The sequence below is a fragment of the Pteronotus mesoamericanus genome, unplaced genomic scaffold (genome assembly GCF_021234165.1).
Source record: "Pteronotus mesoamericanus isolate MK-2021 breed Mesoamerican mustached bat unplaced genomic scaffold, CSHL_Meso_final contig_50, whole genome shotgun sequence".
NCBI classification, from domain to species: domain Eukaryota; kingdom Metazoa; phylum Chordata; class Mammalia; order Chiroptera; family Mormoopidae; genus Pteronotus; species Pteronotus mesoamericanus.
The window spans coordinates 3,610,915-3,630,527 of NW_026555186.1; the positions used below are offsets into that span (position 1 = coordinate 3,610,915).

The 19,613-nt window shown below is 33.2% G+C and overlaps 1 pseudogene; it reads left to right on the plus strand.

The window, feature by feature from the left end:
- The window catches only part of LOC129074714 (60S ribosomal protein L30-like), a 111,947-nt pseudogene extending 92,544 nt beyond the window's left edge, over positions 1 to 19,403 (plus strand).
- Positions 19,404 to 19,613: the final 210 nt, after the last annotated feature.

The following is a 19,613-nucleotide window of genomic DNA, read 5'->3' on the forward strand; positions in this document are numbered from 1 at the left end:
TATGGATATTCTCTACAGTTGGATTATTATTAGTCATTCTTATCTATTTACAGAATTAGTCCAACATAAAATCTTATGTACCTAAAATTCTTCTTTAAGTCATTTCTCTTGATTTCAACATCTTCATCAGTTTCCTTCTTTGGGCAAAATCTAGAGCTTTCCATGATTGAAGTATGAGAGCTCTCTCATACTTCATTACCTACTCATCAGCAAGCCCTATAACAAGTAGACATGTAGAGGGTTTTAGAGCATATAGTTATGATTATAATCCACTGGAAGTTTTCAAATAATGAAATAGATTTGACTGTTGAACAAAAATATCTTACTAGTTTGTAGAGGACTGACTAAAGTGGAAAGCAAGTGGACACAGGAAGACATTGGGGACTTTTTCAATATCAAATGAACTAAAATATTGATACAGTCTTAGGTGATTGCAGTAAATGAGAAATGGATACTCTTTCAGATGTTTGTTCCAATCTGGTCAGGCAGGTTTCATGCAGGTCCTAAAATACAAGGAGCTCACTCTTACCTTAGGGCGCTTCCCTTTGTTGTTCCCTTGCCTTTGGTAAGACTCCTCAGGTCTTTTGCAGAGCATCACTGGATCTCATTGCAGTCTGTTCAAATGTCACCTCACTGAAGCCATCTTAATACACTTTAAATATTCCCCATCAGTTACAATCTATTTCACAGCCTGATTTTATTTTAGCTAACATAGATGGTATATGTTATATAAGTATGTGTTTCTGGGTGTGTGCATGTGTGTGTGTGTGTGTGTGTGTGTGTGTGTATATATATCTCATACATGAATATACACATTTAATGACTATATTATGTAACATTATTTCATATGATTTATAATCAAATAAAAAACTCTTTGTTTATGATTGTCTTTTCAACCACATATCTTAACAGCTACAAAAGTGAAAAAACACATGATATTTCAAACAACTTGACTAAAAGAATGGAACTGTTGTCAAATTTAGAGCTTACACAAAAGGGTAAGATACATTCAAATGAGGGAAACTTCTAATAACTTTTTTAAATTTTTTAACTAAGAAAACTAAAGTCTGAAAAAAATAGGCAAAATATTTAAGGCCAGAATCAAATTATCTCCTGGCTAGGCCTAAAACAAATTTTCAGTTTGAAACCTATACTACTTTACACAATGAATTAAATAGATAGAAATATTATATTTTAAGTAGAAAGGCAATAGGCTATATAAAGAAACATCTGGCTCAAAACTCCATAATCATCTTTTTTACAACTATGAGACCTTGGGTAGACCATTTAAACATTTTGAGTTCCAGTTCTTCAATCCTTTCAATGACAATAATAGCGTTTTCCTTGCAGGCTTGTGGCAGGATTTATCATGTCTCTATGGGAAGTACCTAGTAGTGGACACATGTCACTACAAACTTAAATAAGTGTAGTTTTACTACACTTGGATGATGGTATCACCTTTGGTTTCAGTGTTACTTAGACCGCAAGAGGCTACAATTTGAAATGGTCAAATCCTTGTTTTTTGTTTTTGATTGTTCAAATACATTTGTCTCCACTTTCCCGCCACCACTTTCCTCTGCCCTCTTCCCCCACACCTCTCCCTCAATCTTTTCCCACTCAAATCTTTCTATAATTATATCTCTAATAATGAGCCATCTTTCTCAGTATGGTTATCTTGTAAACTTGTGCCAAAAATGAATTATACATGATTCATATGGAAAAAAATGTGTTTTATTATCGATAAAATTAATATATACATTTATATATCAAATTAAATTATGTTTGCTTCTAAATAAAATAAGTTCTGTCTATAAATTAATCAAATCATATTACTTTTCATTTGAATTTTATTCTATAGATGTATTCAATTGTATTAATTTATAATCTATTGTTATTACCTAATCCTGACTTAGATGTCTTTCACTAAGAAGTAAATTGCTTTAGAGGAAGTGTACTATTATTATTTTTTCAAAACAATATCAGATGTAGAGTGTATTCACATTAAATTCAAATTATTTTTTTAACTTAAAATTGTCCTCTATGCAATATATTTAGGACAATTTTTTATCCTTTAACGTGCAGAGACATTCCCACACATCCCCAGCTGTCAAGTAGCAGGCATCTCATTGTGTGTGGGAGTGTTGTCTGACAGCTTAATGGATAAATGACATATTTAAACAATTTTACTGTATTAAAGATTTTTGTCTAAAGCATTTTGGGGTTACTTTTACTCCCTACAGTAAATGACATATTTGAGAAACTTGAAGCTGATGTTCCTTTTTTTTAACCTGTCAATTTTAGTTTCAGAAACTACTGTGTTCAGGAATCAGTGCCATTAACATAGTTTTTTTTTTTTTTACATGTTCTGTACATTGTTTCTGTTTTCTTGAATAAGTAGCTTCTAGGATTCTATCATACACATGTGCCTAACTTTAAAAATATGAATATTGGTTATTGGTATTGGATTTTCAATAAAAAGACCATTAAGAATAAGTCCATTTAAATGTAGTCTATGACTAATGTTCTTCTTTAGAATCTCCTTTTTCTTTTTTGACTACACAGCTTTCTTCTCCTTGAAACAACTAGTTTTTCTGATTGACTTTTTCTTCCTCTTTCTTAGATTTTTATACTGTTCAAGATTAGTGTTCTAGTCTATGTTTTTATTACCTGCACCCTTCCACCTCCAGAAACTATATTTGGGCTCAAATATTTAATGATCTCCTTTTTGTAGATAAAAAATTTTACAGTAATAGGCAAGGTTTTCCTTCCATCTCAGAATATTGTCCAATGTTCTATATGTGAATAATTCTTGTTCAGGAAGGGAGACATTCAAGGACACCTAGAGAGAACATTTCCTGGAGTGAAAACAACCACCACTATCACAGCACCAAAAACCTGACCATAATCATTTTAGTACACCTGTAAATTAGGACTGCTGATAAATTCAGGAAGCTGATGTTTTTGTTGTCTGTTTTAAATGTGTGTAAATTCCCTCAGTGAAATTTATCTCCATGTCTGAAAAGACATAAACATATGTATGTATATGTATACATATATTTCCATGCATGTATTCACTATATATTAAACACATTCCTTTATATAATGTCCTTCATCAAAACTAGGATGTCATTGATTTTAAGCTATGCCATTGTTATATGTGTTATTTAAAAAATGAAGTGCATTTAATTTATGAATTAAATTATGGTAAACAATTCTAAGATGTATTTCAATTTTATATATATATACACATATATATTTATACACATGCACACACACATACACACACACACACATAAACACTATAGATTCTATTTCCAGAAAGTTGGGGATTCTGCAAATGTTGGATAATTTTCTGATTGGGAGTTTTTTAAACAGAAGCATAGGAAAATAGAAAGGTAACATTAAATAATAGAGCTATGTAACAAGTCAAAGCACATGCTGTATTGTAGAAAGATAAGATGTTATATACAATGCATTAGAGGTTAGGGGGTGGAGGAATAAGAAACTGATGTGTTTCAAAAACATACTAGGAAAACTCAAAGGATAGTATAAAATGTGCTGTTGGATCCCTAAAGACCATTAAAAGCGCCTCACAGTAAGGACAGGCAGTATCTTAACACCACCATCTCTATAAACTTGGTTGACTTAGTTTGAGATGGCAGAAAAATAAGCATAATAAGCCACCCAAATAATTTGCCAAGTCTACTCATATGGCTTTGCCTAGTAAATAAATCTCTTTCTCTATGGGATGCCTTAGAAAAGTGGAAATTGGAGAGCTTAGCACCTTCCTGGATTTTAGGAGTGGAGGCACTATGGGGGAGTGAGATATTCAAGTCAGAGAGAGAAAGAAAAGTTATGTAGAGAGAGATACTTTGGACCTTGAATCCATTAGGCAGTGATAAGACTTGACTATGGATGGATATGGTATTCATTTTTCAATTGGTAATTTAACTAATTCCCATAAATTAAGTGAGAAAACAGATTAATTATCTCACAGTTTTGAAGGGCAGAAATCTGGGTGAGCTCAGCTGGCTTCTTTCTAGGGTCTCTCATGATTGAAATTAAAGAATTGTCTGGCCTTTTTTTTTTTTTTTTTTTTTTTTTTTTGTAGCTCTGAAGAAGAATCCCTTTCCAAGAACATTCAGATTACTGACAGAATTTCGTCCCAAGTGGTGTCCACTGGAACATTCTCAGCTTCTGGATGCTATCCTATTTACTGGCTCATGGCCTTCACCTTCTAACCCAGCAATAACAAGTCACTCCCTCTCTGCCTCATCATTCTTATCTCATGCATGAGAAAGTTCTCTGTTTTTAAAGGATCATGTGATTAAGGCTTGTCCTGACTGAAGAATCAAGGGTAATATCCCTATCACTTGAGGTCCATATACTTAATCACATCTGCAAAATACCTTTTTCCCTATGAGGTCACGTATTCACAGGTTCCAGAGATTAACATGTGGACAAATTTGAGAAGACCACTTTGCCTTCCTCACTTATACACATCCTGCAAAACTTTTAAAACCAAAATTTACTAAGACATGCTGATCTAGACTGACGTTAGCACAGTGAACTGGAGTCCCTCGTCTTCTCAGGACTCTACAATTTGAGTCCTCACCTTATTCCCTGTCAATCTAAATGAAATTATAATTTACTGTCTTCTACACATCATTATTTGTTCTTGGAAGGCTGGAACTAGTATCCTAAAGGGTATGAATCATGTCTGAATATGCTTGAAGGGAACCATTCAGTCATTCTACCATAGTCTATAAGAATCTTGGACTTCAGGGATGATTGTCATTAAATAGCATTAATGCATACATAGAATAAAAAAGCATGTTTGTTTACACTTTGGTAAGTTCTTATTAATTGAAGAAGCTAAATAAAAATATATATTTAAAAATATGAGGTACATTTATTCATTTTTGTAATAAATATTTGTGGATCACTTACTATGTGTTCCACTTTGTTCTAGCTATAAGAACTTCAGCATTATAATAGACAATTAGTCTACTTTTGTGAAATTTATACATATTTTTATTTCTTGATTTTTGAGAGAGAGAGAGACCTCAATTTTGTTGTTCTACCCACTCATACATTCATTGATTGCTTCTTGTATGTGCCCTGGCCAGGAATTGAACCTGAAACCTTGGTATATCTGGAAAATATTCTAACCAACTGAGCTGTAGCTTAAAAGTGGTGGTAGAGAATAAAATAACTTTTTACATTTCAAAAATTAAATTTCTGATGTATCAGCTGATAAAGAAAATTAATTTTACTAACACTGCCTCTTAATTTAAAAAAATTTGCTGGTGTTCCCTCAGCTAGTGCTTCAGAGGTTATTGACTTATGGCTGGAGGCCACAGGTAGTAATTTAATAATGCTGAAGGTCTTCTGATAATTAAATTACATCACACTCATAAGTATCCATTTAATATTTTTACCCATGGTTTCACTGGCTGGTGGAAGAGTCTTGGTCATGAATCACAATATAAGATCAAAGGTAAGTCATTCGAAAAGAACAATGCTGGGTAATGTACACTGTCATATATCAAGTCTTAGTACAAGTTAATAGCAACTGAAAAAGTGTGTTAAAATGTGCATTGGCATAAAAATCAGTAAAAAGTTTAAAAATCAGAATAATTTGTCCATAAATAGACCTACACTTATGTGTATCCTTGACTTATTAAAAAAAAATTCTGCACAATCATGGGAGAGGATATTTCTAGCAATGAGTCTATCTGGGTTAATCATATATCCATATGAAGGAAGAGATACTTGACCCCATACCACACATACACACAACAATAAATCTAGTAGATTACAGGGAAAATATAATATATGAAACAATAAATTATAGATATTTGAAGACAGCATACATTTCACAATCATTGGACTGGTAAAGAATTTTTTCAACAAGAACCCAAAAATGATTGATAAATGTAATGTTATATTCAAGAACTTCTGTTTATGAAATTACACTATTAAGATGAGCTCTAGAAAAAGAGCCACAGAGGGGAAGAGGATATTTTGAATACATATTGCTGACAAAATACTGATATCCAGATTAAATTGGGAGTATATGCAGAATGTTTTCAATAAATTAGAGAAAGATTGAAACAGAAAAATAAGCGATCAAGCATCTTGAAATGACAGTTCATAAAACAAGGATTGCTAAAATGTCAAAGAACATATGGGAAGAAAAGTAGAATTTAACATGATGTATAACGGCAATCAGTCACTGGTACATGAGCACGTGGTATGTGTGCCAGGGGTGGGGTTGGGGCCGAAAATACCGAGTTATTATGAAGAAATGGAACAATTAACATGACAGAAGAGTGGTTTTACAGCTCCCCCTGCAAGCATGAGGGTATCCTATGACTCAGAAATTCCACTCAGGTATACTAGTGAGTCATACAAATGCACATCAAGAGATGTATAGGAACACTCATAAAAGATTATTTGTAGCATCTCTGGATAGAATGGAAAATATAATAGAAGATTGCATAATGAAAAACAATGGAAAACAAATAGAAAAATATAATAAGTAGAATGAATAAATGTATTTTGTATACTCATACAACTTAATACTAAAAAGCAGTTTTAATGGACAAACTATACTACATACCACATGAAAAAAATCTTGTAAAATATTTTGATGAACAATAAATACTGTATAGTTTTATTTTTATATATAAAGTTCAACAACAAGAATAATTTAGACATGGTGGTTACCCCAATGGAGTGTTTGTTACAGGGATTACATGAGAACTAGTTTGGGATGCTGGAAAGGTTCTGCCTATACAGGCAGAAGTCACATGAGTGCATTCACACTACCTTTAGGAATTGTTAGTGTATACTTAGCTATTTACACAAATGTACATATAATTTATTACTTTATATGTGTTTGTCTGTGTTTCTGCATTCGCACTTTATTTCAAATGATAAACCAGTGAATCACTACAGACTTTTGGCTTGTACTAGGCAATAAGTTCTGTTTCTAAGCTCTTATACACTATGATATGATTTGATGTTATTTTAACTTCTGTGAACTTTTTCCTCTTGTGAAATCAGGAATATATTACTGAACGGAAAGATCTGTGAATGATAAAATTACTAATGTTTTCACATCTTTTTACTCCAGTCCATGTGCATTATGTGCAGAATTCCATCAATTCTCATAATAACACCATGAAGAAAATGCTGAGATAGTCCATATTTGAGAGATTTAGAAGTAATTAAATGTCTTGCTTTAGTTTTACAGCAAGTTAAGTGGCAAAGCCATGATTCTTTTTCTTATACTTACAAACACAGTATTAAATGCCCTAATGCATTTATAGTTCTACAGTGACCAGGAGGAAGCTTTGGGATGCAAGCAGTCGAATTGCAGCTTGAATTGGCTTAGGAAAGTAACAGAGATTTCATATCTAGTAAAGAAACTGGCAAAATAGGCAAGAGCAGACTTAAGAATTAGTAATGCCTGGAATAAAGCAAGAGCTTGTGCTTCACAGCTTGCTGTCAATCCACAGAGAATTCTGAACACATTGGTTCAAGTCCAGACCCTCCCCTGTGGCCAGAGTACTGTACTATTGTTATGACTGGCAGACCATAATGACACATTATGACTGGAAAGAAGGGAAAAACAGCGTCTTAAATGTGTACTTGTGTGTTCTATGGATTGCATTTTTATGTTAAGTGTGGACCCTGGGAAGGCAAACCCTAACTGTTCACCACAAGCATTAGCATAGGAATAGTTTTTCAATGGTGGCCATCATAATCATTTGCATTATGTTTAGAGAAAGATATTCTTATCTTTGTTTTCTAAGTCTTTCTCATATTTTAAAAGTAAAAACATGTCTTCTCTCCCATGTATTCTTTTAGTCATTTCTCTGCACAATCTGTGGGTACTATTTCAATTTCCGTAATTCCCAGAATCTGAGGTTCTTTGAAACACTTTCCTTGTAGCCAGCTCCTTGGACTGAAGAACATAGGAAGATAGAGAGGGGAACTGTGTCTCTGCACAGGGGGTAAAATTGGGACTCTTCTCCCACAGTCTCCGTTTTACCCAGAGTGAGAAGGAAAGTGGCACTCATCGGGTAGTAAGTACGCGAAATGGGCCTCAGCCCCGACGATGCACTTGGATAGATGATCTACAGCTTCCCCCTCTCTCTGGCATCAAAGTGGGTTTTTAAATTGCTGACAGTGGGGTTAAATCAGAAATGGAAGTTAAATCAATCTTACGATTACTTTTACCCAAATCTCCGTAGTGTCTCTGTTTGGACAGGAAACTCAAATTCAAAATCCAAAATCAAATAATCTTTCACTTATTCATTATCAGAGATTAGGCCTTGTGGGTTTAGGTAATCTACAGCTGACTCAAATGTCCTAGTGGCTTATGGAAATTAATAACTTTGAAAATTAAGTTGGAGCAGTGGGGGGATATGTTAAAGCCGTGGTTCTCATCCTCGGCTCTGCATTAGAAATGCATTGACAGTTCTTTGACGTTACAGCGTCAGGCTCTGTAACAGGCCAATTAAACATAATCTCTGAGGGCATGTCCTAGGAATAGTATTTTCTGAAATGCTCCTCAGGTGATTCGAAATTTCCCCAAACATTTCCTAAATATTAAGAGAAATAGGACATCTCGTTATATACAAAGCACTGCATTACTGTCAGGGAGCATTTAACTTAATACATACCACATTTTTTCCGTTTGCTTTAACATACTTTGGAAATGTTTTTGATGTGTATCATTTGCATTTCAAGCGGAGAGTAGAGGAGAAAGGGTGTGGATTTCCCCCTTCTCCAGTCAGAGCACTAATGAATCTGAGCACAAAGGCTGAGTCAAACCCCCGCTTTTTTTTTTTATTTGTCTCAGCTGAGTAGAGATAAAATGTACATCAGTTAGGGAAAGAGGGGAAAAAAACCCTCAAAATGCTGAACTTGCTTTTTCTATAAGTAGAACCAATTACTTTCCTGGTTATTTACTTTCCTGGATATTCTACACACATAAAAGGCATCTGATGCTCAAGCAAGTTTCAAATTACAGGCAGGAGCTGATTTTAGTTTAAGTCTTAATCACCTGTAGCAGTGTCATTTCTAGGTCATAAACATGCTTTGTTGGCTCTTTTTTTTCCCCCCAAAGAAAGAGCCTTGACACTATCATTTACGATATGCCAATATATTTCTTTATCAAATTCATAGAGCTTCTGTAATAATGTAAAAAATTAACTATAGGCCTATGCATTCACAGATACATCTCATTTTCCTTTCTTAAACTTTCTCCCACATAGGAAGTCCCTCACTTTCCCACACTCAACTGGCAATAGTTTCATTTTCTTAGCACCTTTCCCTACAAAAATTTTGCTTTGTTTCTCATTTTTCCATATATAAAAAATTTCCACATTATATGTGTATCTGTGTATATTTAGATATACAAATCTGTATTTGTATGTATACAGTATATCCAAGTATATACACACATACATATATATAGCCTCCTTCATGAAATACAGATGACAAATATTTCACCAGTAAACTTTTCTTTTACTCACTGAATTGGGATAACACCAGTTTTTATTTTTTAAATGAAATTATGTGTTTAAAAAATATATACCTATAGAGGAAGAAAATTAAATAACATTTCATTATTATAGGACATAAGCTTTATTATTGTTCTTTATTACAAATATGCTTATGATGATGTCCAAGACATAGAATTTTCTTAGTAATGTAGTCCTTAATAAATGAATGATCAAATGAATGTAAAGCCAAATTAATGAGTGAAGAAATCAATATTTTGGATTTTCTGGAGTGCAAATAACTAGGTGTCAGACAAAGTAGATAATTCTGCTTATTCCTAGTAGTTTAAATTTTTTTCTGGTGAAAATAAAATAGTGCATTTAACTTACCTTAGTATAAATACCCATTTGGCACATAAACATTCAAAGATTTCCACAAATTTAGCATAAGACATATTTAATCAAACCATCATAAAACTACAGTTTCAGAGCTAAAATTTCTTATTATTTAATTTCACTTATTGAACTATAGAAATATTATCATACTTCTGCCACATAAAATTATAAAACTTTATTGAGAGTAGTTATAAAACATGTGTCTTAAGAATGACAATGTTATGAGGAAAGAAGAAATAATTTGGAATTTTGAATTTTCTCTAACTTTAAGTATAGTTAATACAGTAGGTTCCACAACAAAGTAATTCATGGATCTTACTAACAAAATTCTCAAATATAGAAAATATTGATATAACCAAGTCACTGCTGAAGAGACCAAGAGAGACAATGACCATTCATAAATAACAGGACTTATTGCGAGATAGTATTAACCATGATTATTGCATTAATTCATGATTAATCAGTGGAGTAGAATAGTCTATAAACAAGAGAATTTAAAAATTGACAAAAGTTGCTTTTGTGAGTAAAGAAAGATGTGATAGTTGAAAAAATTGAGTTAAAAATGACATAAAAATGACGGACTTGATTCAACAATGAACCCTATACTCAAAGATTAACTTCAGATGGGATAAAGTCTTAGAAGCAAAAATGTCACCAATAACAAAACAAGAAACTAACAACAACAGCAAAACTTAGAAACACTGATTAATAAGTATAATTGAAATCTTTTATACCTTGGGATTCTGAAAGACTTCTTTAACAAGATATAACAAAGTCATAAAGAAAAATCACTACACGTGCATATAGTTAAATGAGAAAACAATAGATGAGATCAGAAAAGAGAAATTTATGGATTATTCATGAATTATAAATCCTAATATATTTTTTATTTTTTATTGTTGAAAATGTGGATTTGCCTTATTTGAATGCATTTATTGATTCTTTCAATTTTCCCTTTAGAATACAAGCTCCGTGAGAAGAATCTCATCTTGGGTTCAGTTCTGCACCTTCATTGTCTAGCACTCAATCCTATGAAGACTTGATGCTTAGTACTTGCTGTTTTTGAATGGTACTTTCAGAATATGTTATTTTATTGTTTGAAAATCTAAAATTGAGCTAGGAACTAACTACAACTATGGAATAATTAATCAAGATTGTTAGACTAATTCACCCTCAAATAAACAATAGATATTTTATAAAAATGTTAGTAAATAATTGGGGCAAATATGGAGAAATGATATTCGCATGAGATAAAGTTATAAAACCCTGGTAATAAGTTTAGAAAATGTGCAGAAATCACATTTTTTAAAATTAACCACTCAAAGGATATAATAATAGAGATGTACAATACAAATCAAAGAAGGAATCTATTTTTTTAAGAACTCTCAAAGTTCTAAAGAGATTTTAAAACAATATATAATTTTGAATCCAGTCATTCAAAATACCAGCTATAAGCATATATACACACACACACATGCTCACATATATTTATATTTAACTTAGGAGTTATATAGTTATTTTAATTTTGTCTGGGAGATTATATTGGGAAGGATTGGTTGAGAAAGTCACTGTACTACATGACTAGCTAATTAATTCAATTTTCCTTTTAATTGAATTTAAAAATATCATACTAATATACATTTTAAAAATAAAAATTGAAAGACAGTACTACATAAAACTAAAATGTATACTTTTGTAAGTATCCACTTTCATCAAAATACTAGACAGTAGTAGAACATTGTTTTTTAATAATAATGAAGGTGCAAATTAATATGACTTTTTTCACTCTCAAATTTCTTCATAGGGATTTTACTATGTGAAACTGGATAGTATTTCTGATTAACAAATTAAATTTAAATTGATTTAAACATAAAAATGGATGACACTAAGGTCCGCACACTCTGTGCCTTTTACCTTAAGTTCAGATACAGACAAGTATAAAAGACATCTTACTGGGGGCAGCTGGGGACTTCTAAGCTTTAACTGGCCCTGCATTTGTTTTCACAGATGGCCAGGCTGTTAAGCAGATGGTTGTTTTCCCGACCTTCAAAATCTTTGTTTTTCTTGTCATAATTACCTGTGCCTTTTAATGAATTAAATTATTCTTTTTATATAATTAGTTTTTATATTTCTGTCATGAGTCTGATTTAAAGTATTACTTAAACAAGTAGAAAGAGTCACACACGTTCTGAAGATGAAGATTGCAATAAAATATATTTTCTGTTGCATGAGGGATTTTGGAGTGAAATTACATTTCTGAATTAAATAATTATGCATCTTTTAGCACAGTGTGTGAGTGGGATAAACAGTTTTCCTTTTCCCAGCTCCTTAAACTGAAATTTACATCACACACAGTTGTGATATAGAAGGGAGAATAAGAGAGGGCAGAGTGGGAATAAATACCCCATTTCCCATAATGAAGACAGAAACAGCATTTTATAAAGGATCTATGATTTGATGGGGTTAAAGAGAATTGTTCTCAATGTTTATCTAGGCAATGTGTCCCACAAAACTAATATTTCATGGAACAGCCTGACACTAGAGGCCACTGTGTTTGCTCAAAGATTTAGGTATTGTTGAATGTTTAATGAGCATGTCAGATGAAGTCTAAGTAATATATACTATTGCATCATATTATTCTTTATCAACATACTGATTAAAGCATTTCACCCTGGCTGGTGTGGCTCAATGGATTGAGTTACAACCTGTGAACCAAAGGATCGCTGTTTCAATTCAAGGTCATGGCACATTCCTGGGTTACAAGCCAGGTCCCCAGTAGGTGGTGCACTCGAGGCAACCACACATTGATGTTTCTTCACTCTCTCCCACCCTTGCCCTCTCTCTAGAAATAAATAAAATCTTTTTTAAAAAATATATAAAAGTATTTGAAATTTCTCTCCAGTAGGTAACCATTTCCAGATTTTTGGGTGGTGTCTAAACTAAGCAAAATGTGATAGCAATCATAACTATAGAGGAGTTTGAGGAAAGTGTTCTCATCGTAATGAATTTAAATGAATAAAAAGTGCTGATACGAGTCTTCCAATCCCAGTGTCACAAGTTTATATGGATCGACGATGGATTGGCATGTTTAAGCAGCTCGTTTTACATTCGTGACTACAGGACTCTGAGAGCAACACGAGAAACCCAGCAGCTTGAAAAGGCACTGTGGGCAGGATCTGCCTCACTAAAGACTGCGGGGAGTGTAGGAGTGCACTGTGATATAAATCTGTTAGACCACTAAACATACACCTGGACTGTGCACCTCTGTCTAGTTTTTACTTCTGTAGTCCCAGAGGAGGCTTATTCCTTATGCATCTTCATGTCCTGTAGCTTTCATCTGCTCACACTAATGTTGACATCACCTCCTCTGGTCTTTTCTGTGGTGGAGTCTCCACTTTCCAACTCATTTCATATACACTTCTTCCCCACTGACACCTGGCTCATGACCCAAAACTCATGCCCGTTTCTTACAAGTAACGCCCAAAGTATGGCAGGTTGACTGCATATTTCTCAACTAATATGAAATAATTTTCTTAACATTTGAAAAGCTGAAAGCAGTTAATATGAAGATTATAATATTTTTATATTTTGTAAGATATCAAATAGTTCCTTTCACTTTTAGTTACTTTATATTTAACAAAATCCATATAAATACTTATTGTTATTAATATAACTGGATGATTTTATATAACTTTATTTTTTATAAGTGGACATTGTATGCTAAACTCAAACACAGTATTTATCCTGAATGTTGTCTGATTGCTTAAACAGAGCTATTAAATGCATGCACCTCCTCAATAACTAATATCACAGAGTGATTAGAAGCAGACCTTGGAGAATGACTATTTAGGATTATAAACCAATTCTACCTCTTAGGAGTCAGGTGAATTTTGGAAAAATACTTAATATTTCAGTTTCCTCATCTGTAAAATATGGGCTATAATAGAGCCTACCTTATATGGTTCATATGACAATTGAGTTAGCAGGAGTAAAGTGTTCAGTATTGTCACAGAACATAGGAAGAGGTTGTATTTACCATAATCACTGTTCACTAGTCAAGTAGTGTCAAACAATTCTTTTTATTAAATGCCTATATGAGATCTATATTATTTCTTTTTTCATTTTTTATTTTTATATTTTTAATTTTTTATTATTCAATTACAATCATGCTCTTTTTTCCCCTGCCCTGCCCTGCCCACCCCCTCCCACATTATTTCCTGTGATGCCACAATCAGATGGATTCAAATGGCCTCTTTTCACATTCAAGCACTCCAAAGCCAACCTCTTTTTTATATTTATTTATGTTTTCTAAATTTGTGTTTTTCATATATTTTAAAGTCTTTAGAAAATTGTATTTTTGTTTGTCAAAAGTTTTCAGCTTATTATGAGTCAGTATCTAACTTGCCAAAGAATATTGTCCATTAGGTTATCTTGCACATTTCACCTAACTGAAAGCTACAGCACATTTTTTAAGCCATTTAATTTTTCCCTCGACCTCAGTTTCTTCAAATGTATAATGAGGCCCTTTGTTTAAGTGAATCCTAGATCTATACTAAGCTTAACTGTTCGTGCTAATATAACTTAGATTTGTATGTGTTCTCCCTATTGTTTTGGTTAGATTCTACAAGCACAGTTTGGGTAGAATCATATCATTAGTATTCATAACAGAGATCATAGTAGGTCAGTATATGATAACTGACAAAACATATCTTTTAAACAGTTATAGGCATTATTATGTTGCCCCTGATCTAAATGGGATTTAGTGCACTAAAATAAAAATAGGCAACATAGTAATGCCTATAATGCTTATAATGTTGTTATTATGTTATTATAATGCCTATAATGTTGTTATTATGCTGATCTAAATGGGATTTGGTACACTAAAATCCTACTTGGATCAGAGGCAACATAATAAGGCCTACAATGCCTATATGCACATATATTCCATATATATCCATATAAACATATACATGTATATATATGCACATATAGAAAGATGATATAGATGATATAGATATATACACAGATATATGCATGTGTGTGTTCCATCTAGTCTTTCTATAATATATATTTCATATATATTTGGAGTGATTTTAAAAAGCTGTCATTTATTAAATGTGCATTCTTAAAATTTACAAAAAAGAGAATATTGTAATTGTATTCATAGTCAATATGTTTTTTAACTCATTACATATTTGTTTACTCATTATTAAGTTATAATTGCCTTTCCTAAAATAGTATATTATACTATAATGCTTTTTTGTGGATACAATACAAAATCTTATAGATTCATAATGTGATCTCTTTTTCATCTGGTTGTGTGGCTTTAACTGCATATATATGAAAATGACTCCTAGATTAAGGAATATATGAGATATACAGTCTAGCAAATACTCTTTCCTGGCTTATATGTCCAAATACCTAATTAATAAGCCTCCTTAAATAACTCAAAAGCCCTAAACATTACAGCCAAAAATTTTGATTCTACCACAAAACCTGCTATTCTCACATTACTTCTCATATAAAATTATAACATTATCTCTTTAGCTCAACTCAAAATCATGTGCTTGTTTCCTTCTCCTTTCTCATATCCAAATGATCAGAATTGTTATTTCTCAATATCTGATGACATCTGACCCCATCTCATTTCTGTTACATTGGCTTACTTGGACAATGGCAATACCTTCTCCCTGGTCTTCCTGTTCCATCTTTTTTTTCAAATTGTACTTTTTTCATTACCATTTAACCCCTATATATACCCATCCTCCCAGCATTCAACATACTGTTGTCCATGTCCATGAGTCCTTTTTCTTTTTTGCTCGACACCTCTACCCACTAACCTCCTCCACCGTAGCTTTAATTTTTTGCCCTCTTCATTGTTCCACAAAGTACAGTTCTCTACAGAGTAGCCAATGTGTCTTATTAAAATTATAAGTTCCCTGCACCAAATCTACCAAAGGTTTTCCTTTGAAATTAGAATGAATTGGAAATATCTTACTATACTTGGCCTACACAATCACATGAGATATGACCTCTCCTTCTTCAGTGACCCTGTCTTCTGGCACTTACCCTCATTCATGACATCCATCCATCCTGGCCATCCTTGTTTCCTGTATATGAGAAGAAAGTTGACATCTCTAAGTCACCATTATTGCCATTTTCTAGAATTCAATGCATTGCCTCTAAATCTTCTCATGGCTGGCTACTGCTCATCACACACTTTCTTACATTGCTCTCCTTCCTCTACCCAGTTTATTCATGTCCTGATATTAACAACAATGTGAAAATAACTGACTTAAACCTTTGCTTACTTGAGTGTTTCATTTTCTTTGCCAGAGAATATAAACTCTCTGAGGTCAGGGACTATCTCTGCCTGAAGTTTAGCACCTCAACTCTGGCATCCAGATTAGTTTTTCCCAGAAAATAAGCACTCAAGAAATATTTATTTTACTGAATGAACAAATAACTAGTCATTTGTTCCTGCATATTTATAAACCATTATTCCTTCTCTTTATCTGGGTAGCTGTTCTAAGAGTTCTTTAAATTCCTAGTTCATTTGGTCTTTTTCTAAATTATTGCGCTCACATTGAATTAAAATTCTGTTAATTTAACCTTATGGTTGTACTGATATCGTGTTTTATATATTTATGAGAAACAAGTTTGATTTTTGTCTCATCACTCAAAACATTTCTAAGAATGTCGTTATAAAAACTTAATGTTTAGATTATAATGTGGCTCTAACTATGATGATTTTGTGTATGGAGAAAACACTCCAAACATCTAACACCTAGATTTTTAGTGTCATGCACAATTATTCTTGTGTTTCAAATGAACTTTATGATGTTGAGCAAAATTAGAGAAATTAAAGGCAAACATGGTAAGCTTTTTTCAATTGGACATACAGATTGTATAACAACACTTAAGAAATACAAAATATTTTCCTATATTTATGCTAAATATTATTAATGAATGTTTTACTTTTTACACATGATAATAAAATAAAAATCATAAATTTTATAATATTTTGGAAAAGGTTAAAGTACCATTCAGTGTATTTAAACACAACATACCATTATATCAAGTTTTGTTTTCACTTCCACTGACTTCCCACAAAAATGAAAAATGAAAAAGAAAATCCATTGTAACATTATATTTTCTGTATCTCATGAGATCTGTTCCTAACTATTGGAAATTAAATTGTTTAGAAAAATTGTATCATCAAATACACACTTGTACACACACATCAGGGCAATGTTTTATTTAAATCTGAAAAACTAAGATCAATTTCTATATATACCAATTTCTGTGTAATCTTATGCAACTTTATTTACAATTTAATTGGATAAACTGCAACAACAAACCTTGTAGAGTTCACAAGAGAACCAATAACATAATGCATGAGACACTGCCTGTACTAACATGTATAAGGACTCAATATATATCATATGTTATCATTAGTTCATTTTTTCTGTTGGCATTGTCAGTCATCAGATGTACACTGTTGGTTGCGCAAATGCCTTATCTATTTCTGTAGGCAGGAATTTAGGCTTTCTTTCATTTGGTTATTGTTACAACCATCTCTAAACAAACTATATATTTCCCAAATTTCAAAAAATATATAACTTTTCTTTAAAAAAAGTCTTTAAGTGCATGTACCCATGCCATTAAAAAGTGTAAACTTGAAAAACTCTCACATTAAGACTAAAGAAAATAGATTCATACCATACACTAAAATGATAACATTGGTTCACTCTAAAGATTTGAGCTGTTCCTCATATTCTTTTTTCTGTTATGTTTTACCTCATGTATTTTTCATATTTGATCTAGTAAGTTCACTGAACATTTTTTCCTGTTCTGGCTACTATTTTGATTTGGGGGAAATCTCAAGATAGGTTGAAGCCAACAAAACCATCTGCTCTGGAAGGTGGGAAGGTAAGTAACCCCCTCTCTTTCCCTTTGGCAGCATGAAATCTCAGCTGTCCAGTCACATCTCCTGCCCCCACTGCTGAAGACTGAATCCTGAGTAACTGAAGCAAAAACTCCATGACATTTAGACATTTTTGATAGCAGAATTAACTCTGCAGAGAGGCCCATGGCTTCATATGAAATGTCCAAGTGAAATGAAACCCAGCTGGGGAGTGAAACTGTCCAGACGTAGTTGTCCCAGCAAAGCCAATAATGAGGGTTCAGTTAGACAAAGGCAATGTCCTAAGGTGGCCAACTGGCAGTTTTTCACAACCGTTTCCATCCTGGAGACATCAAATTCTCTATCAATAACTTTCACTTAATATTAAGTTGACTAGAGTTGAGTTATAATCACATGGAAGCAAGAATCACAATCAGTTTGAATTTGTTCCAGCACAGTTGGGGTTGGTGCTGAAGGTGAATGCTGAAAACTCAGGTAATTTGGAATGGCAAAACTCTGGTGGGCAGTTTTCAATCATTAAATAAATGTCACTGGGAATAAAATTCTAATTACTGGCAAATCTTAAGAAACCAATGCAATTATCCCTTTGCAGCACCTACAGCACATGAACATGAAAAACATTGGTAGGTGTCATATCAATGGACAGTCAAGAAACAGAAAAGGCAATCTAAAGTTGGATTGTTATCTGAAGTCAAGCCCTGAAGCCTAGTAACCATATTGCTTTAGAAAATTTCTGGTTACTACCTCTTTCCTGAAACAAGTTAATATAGTTTCTGATACTTGATGTACAACTCGATTTGGCAAATGTTTTCTCTACACCAATAAACAGAGAACACAGACAACAATCACAGTTCACACTCCTTTTTTGCTCTGTGACTGAAGTTTATATTACTCCCCATGTGTCAGTAAGGAGAGATACTGCTTGTTTTACTAGGACATCACAGAATCCACTTAATAAATGACATCTTGTTTATGGGAACTGACAGTCAAAAAAAATATGAGAATACTTCAGTTGCCTTAGGTGAGCACATACATAACAAATAATGGGGATACAAACCAAGAAAATAATCAACCTGCTACCAAATTGGAGACTACATTACAAAGTCAAAGTAAAATTCTCAGTGCTCTTCTTTTCTCATTCCCCCACCATCTTGGCAGCTGCTTTTGTTTGGGGGCAATCCACACCTAAGGCAGGGAGATGGTAGCTGCAAAGAAAACAAACTGTCACTGGAGCTGATCAACTCTAGGTTCCAACTTGTGATAAAAATTGGAAAATACATGCTGGGGTACAAGCAGACCCTGAAGATGATCAGACAAGGCAAAGCAAAACTGGTCATTTTAGCCAACATCTGCCCAGCCCTCAAGAGATCTGAAATAGAGTACTGCACCATGTAGACCAAGACTGAGGTCCATCACCACAGTGGCAATGATATTGAATTGGGGACAACATGTAGAAAATACTACACAGTATGCACATGGTCCTCATTGACCCAGGTGATTCAGATATCATTAGAAGAATGCCAGGGCAGACTGGTGAAAAGTCAGTCATGCAAAATTTTTGAGAAGAGGCTGACAGCTATTGGGGTGGGGGTAGAGGGGTAGTGGGGTTGAGGAAAAAAGAATAAGAACTCAGACACAGACAACAATGTGGTGATTGCTGGAGAGAGAGGTGTGAGTGGAGGTGGAAGAAGGTATAAGGGTAAGCAAATAGTAATGGAAAATACAATAAAAAATAAACAAATTAATTTAAAAAAAAACCTGCAGTATTATGT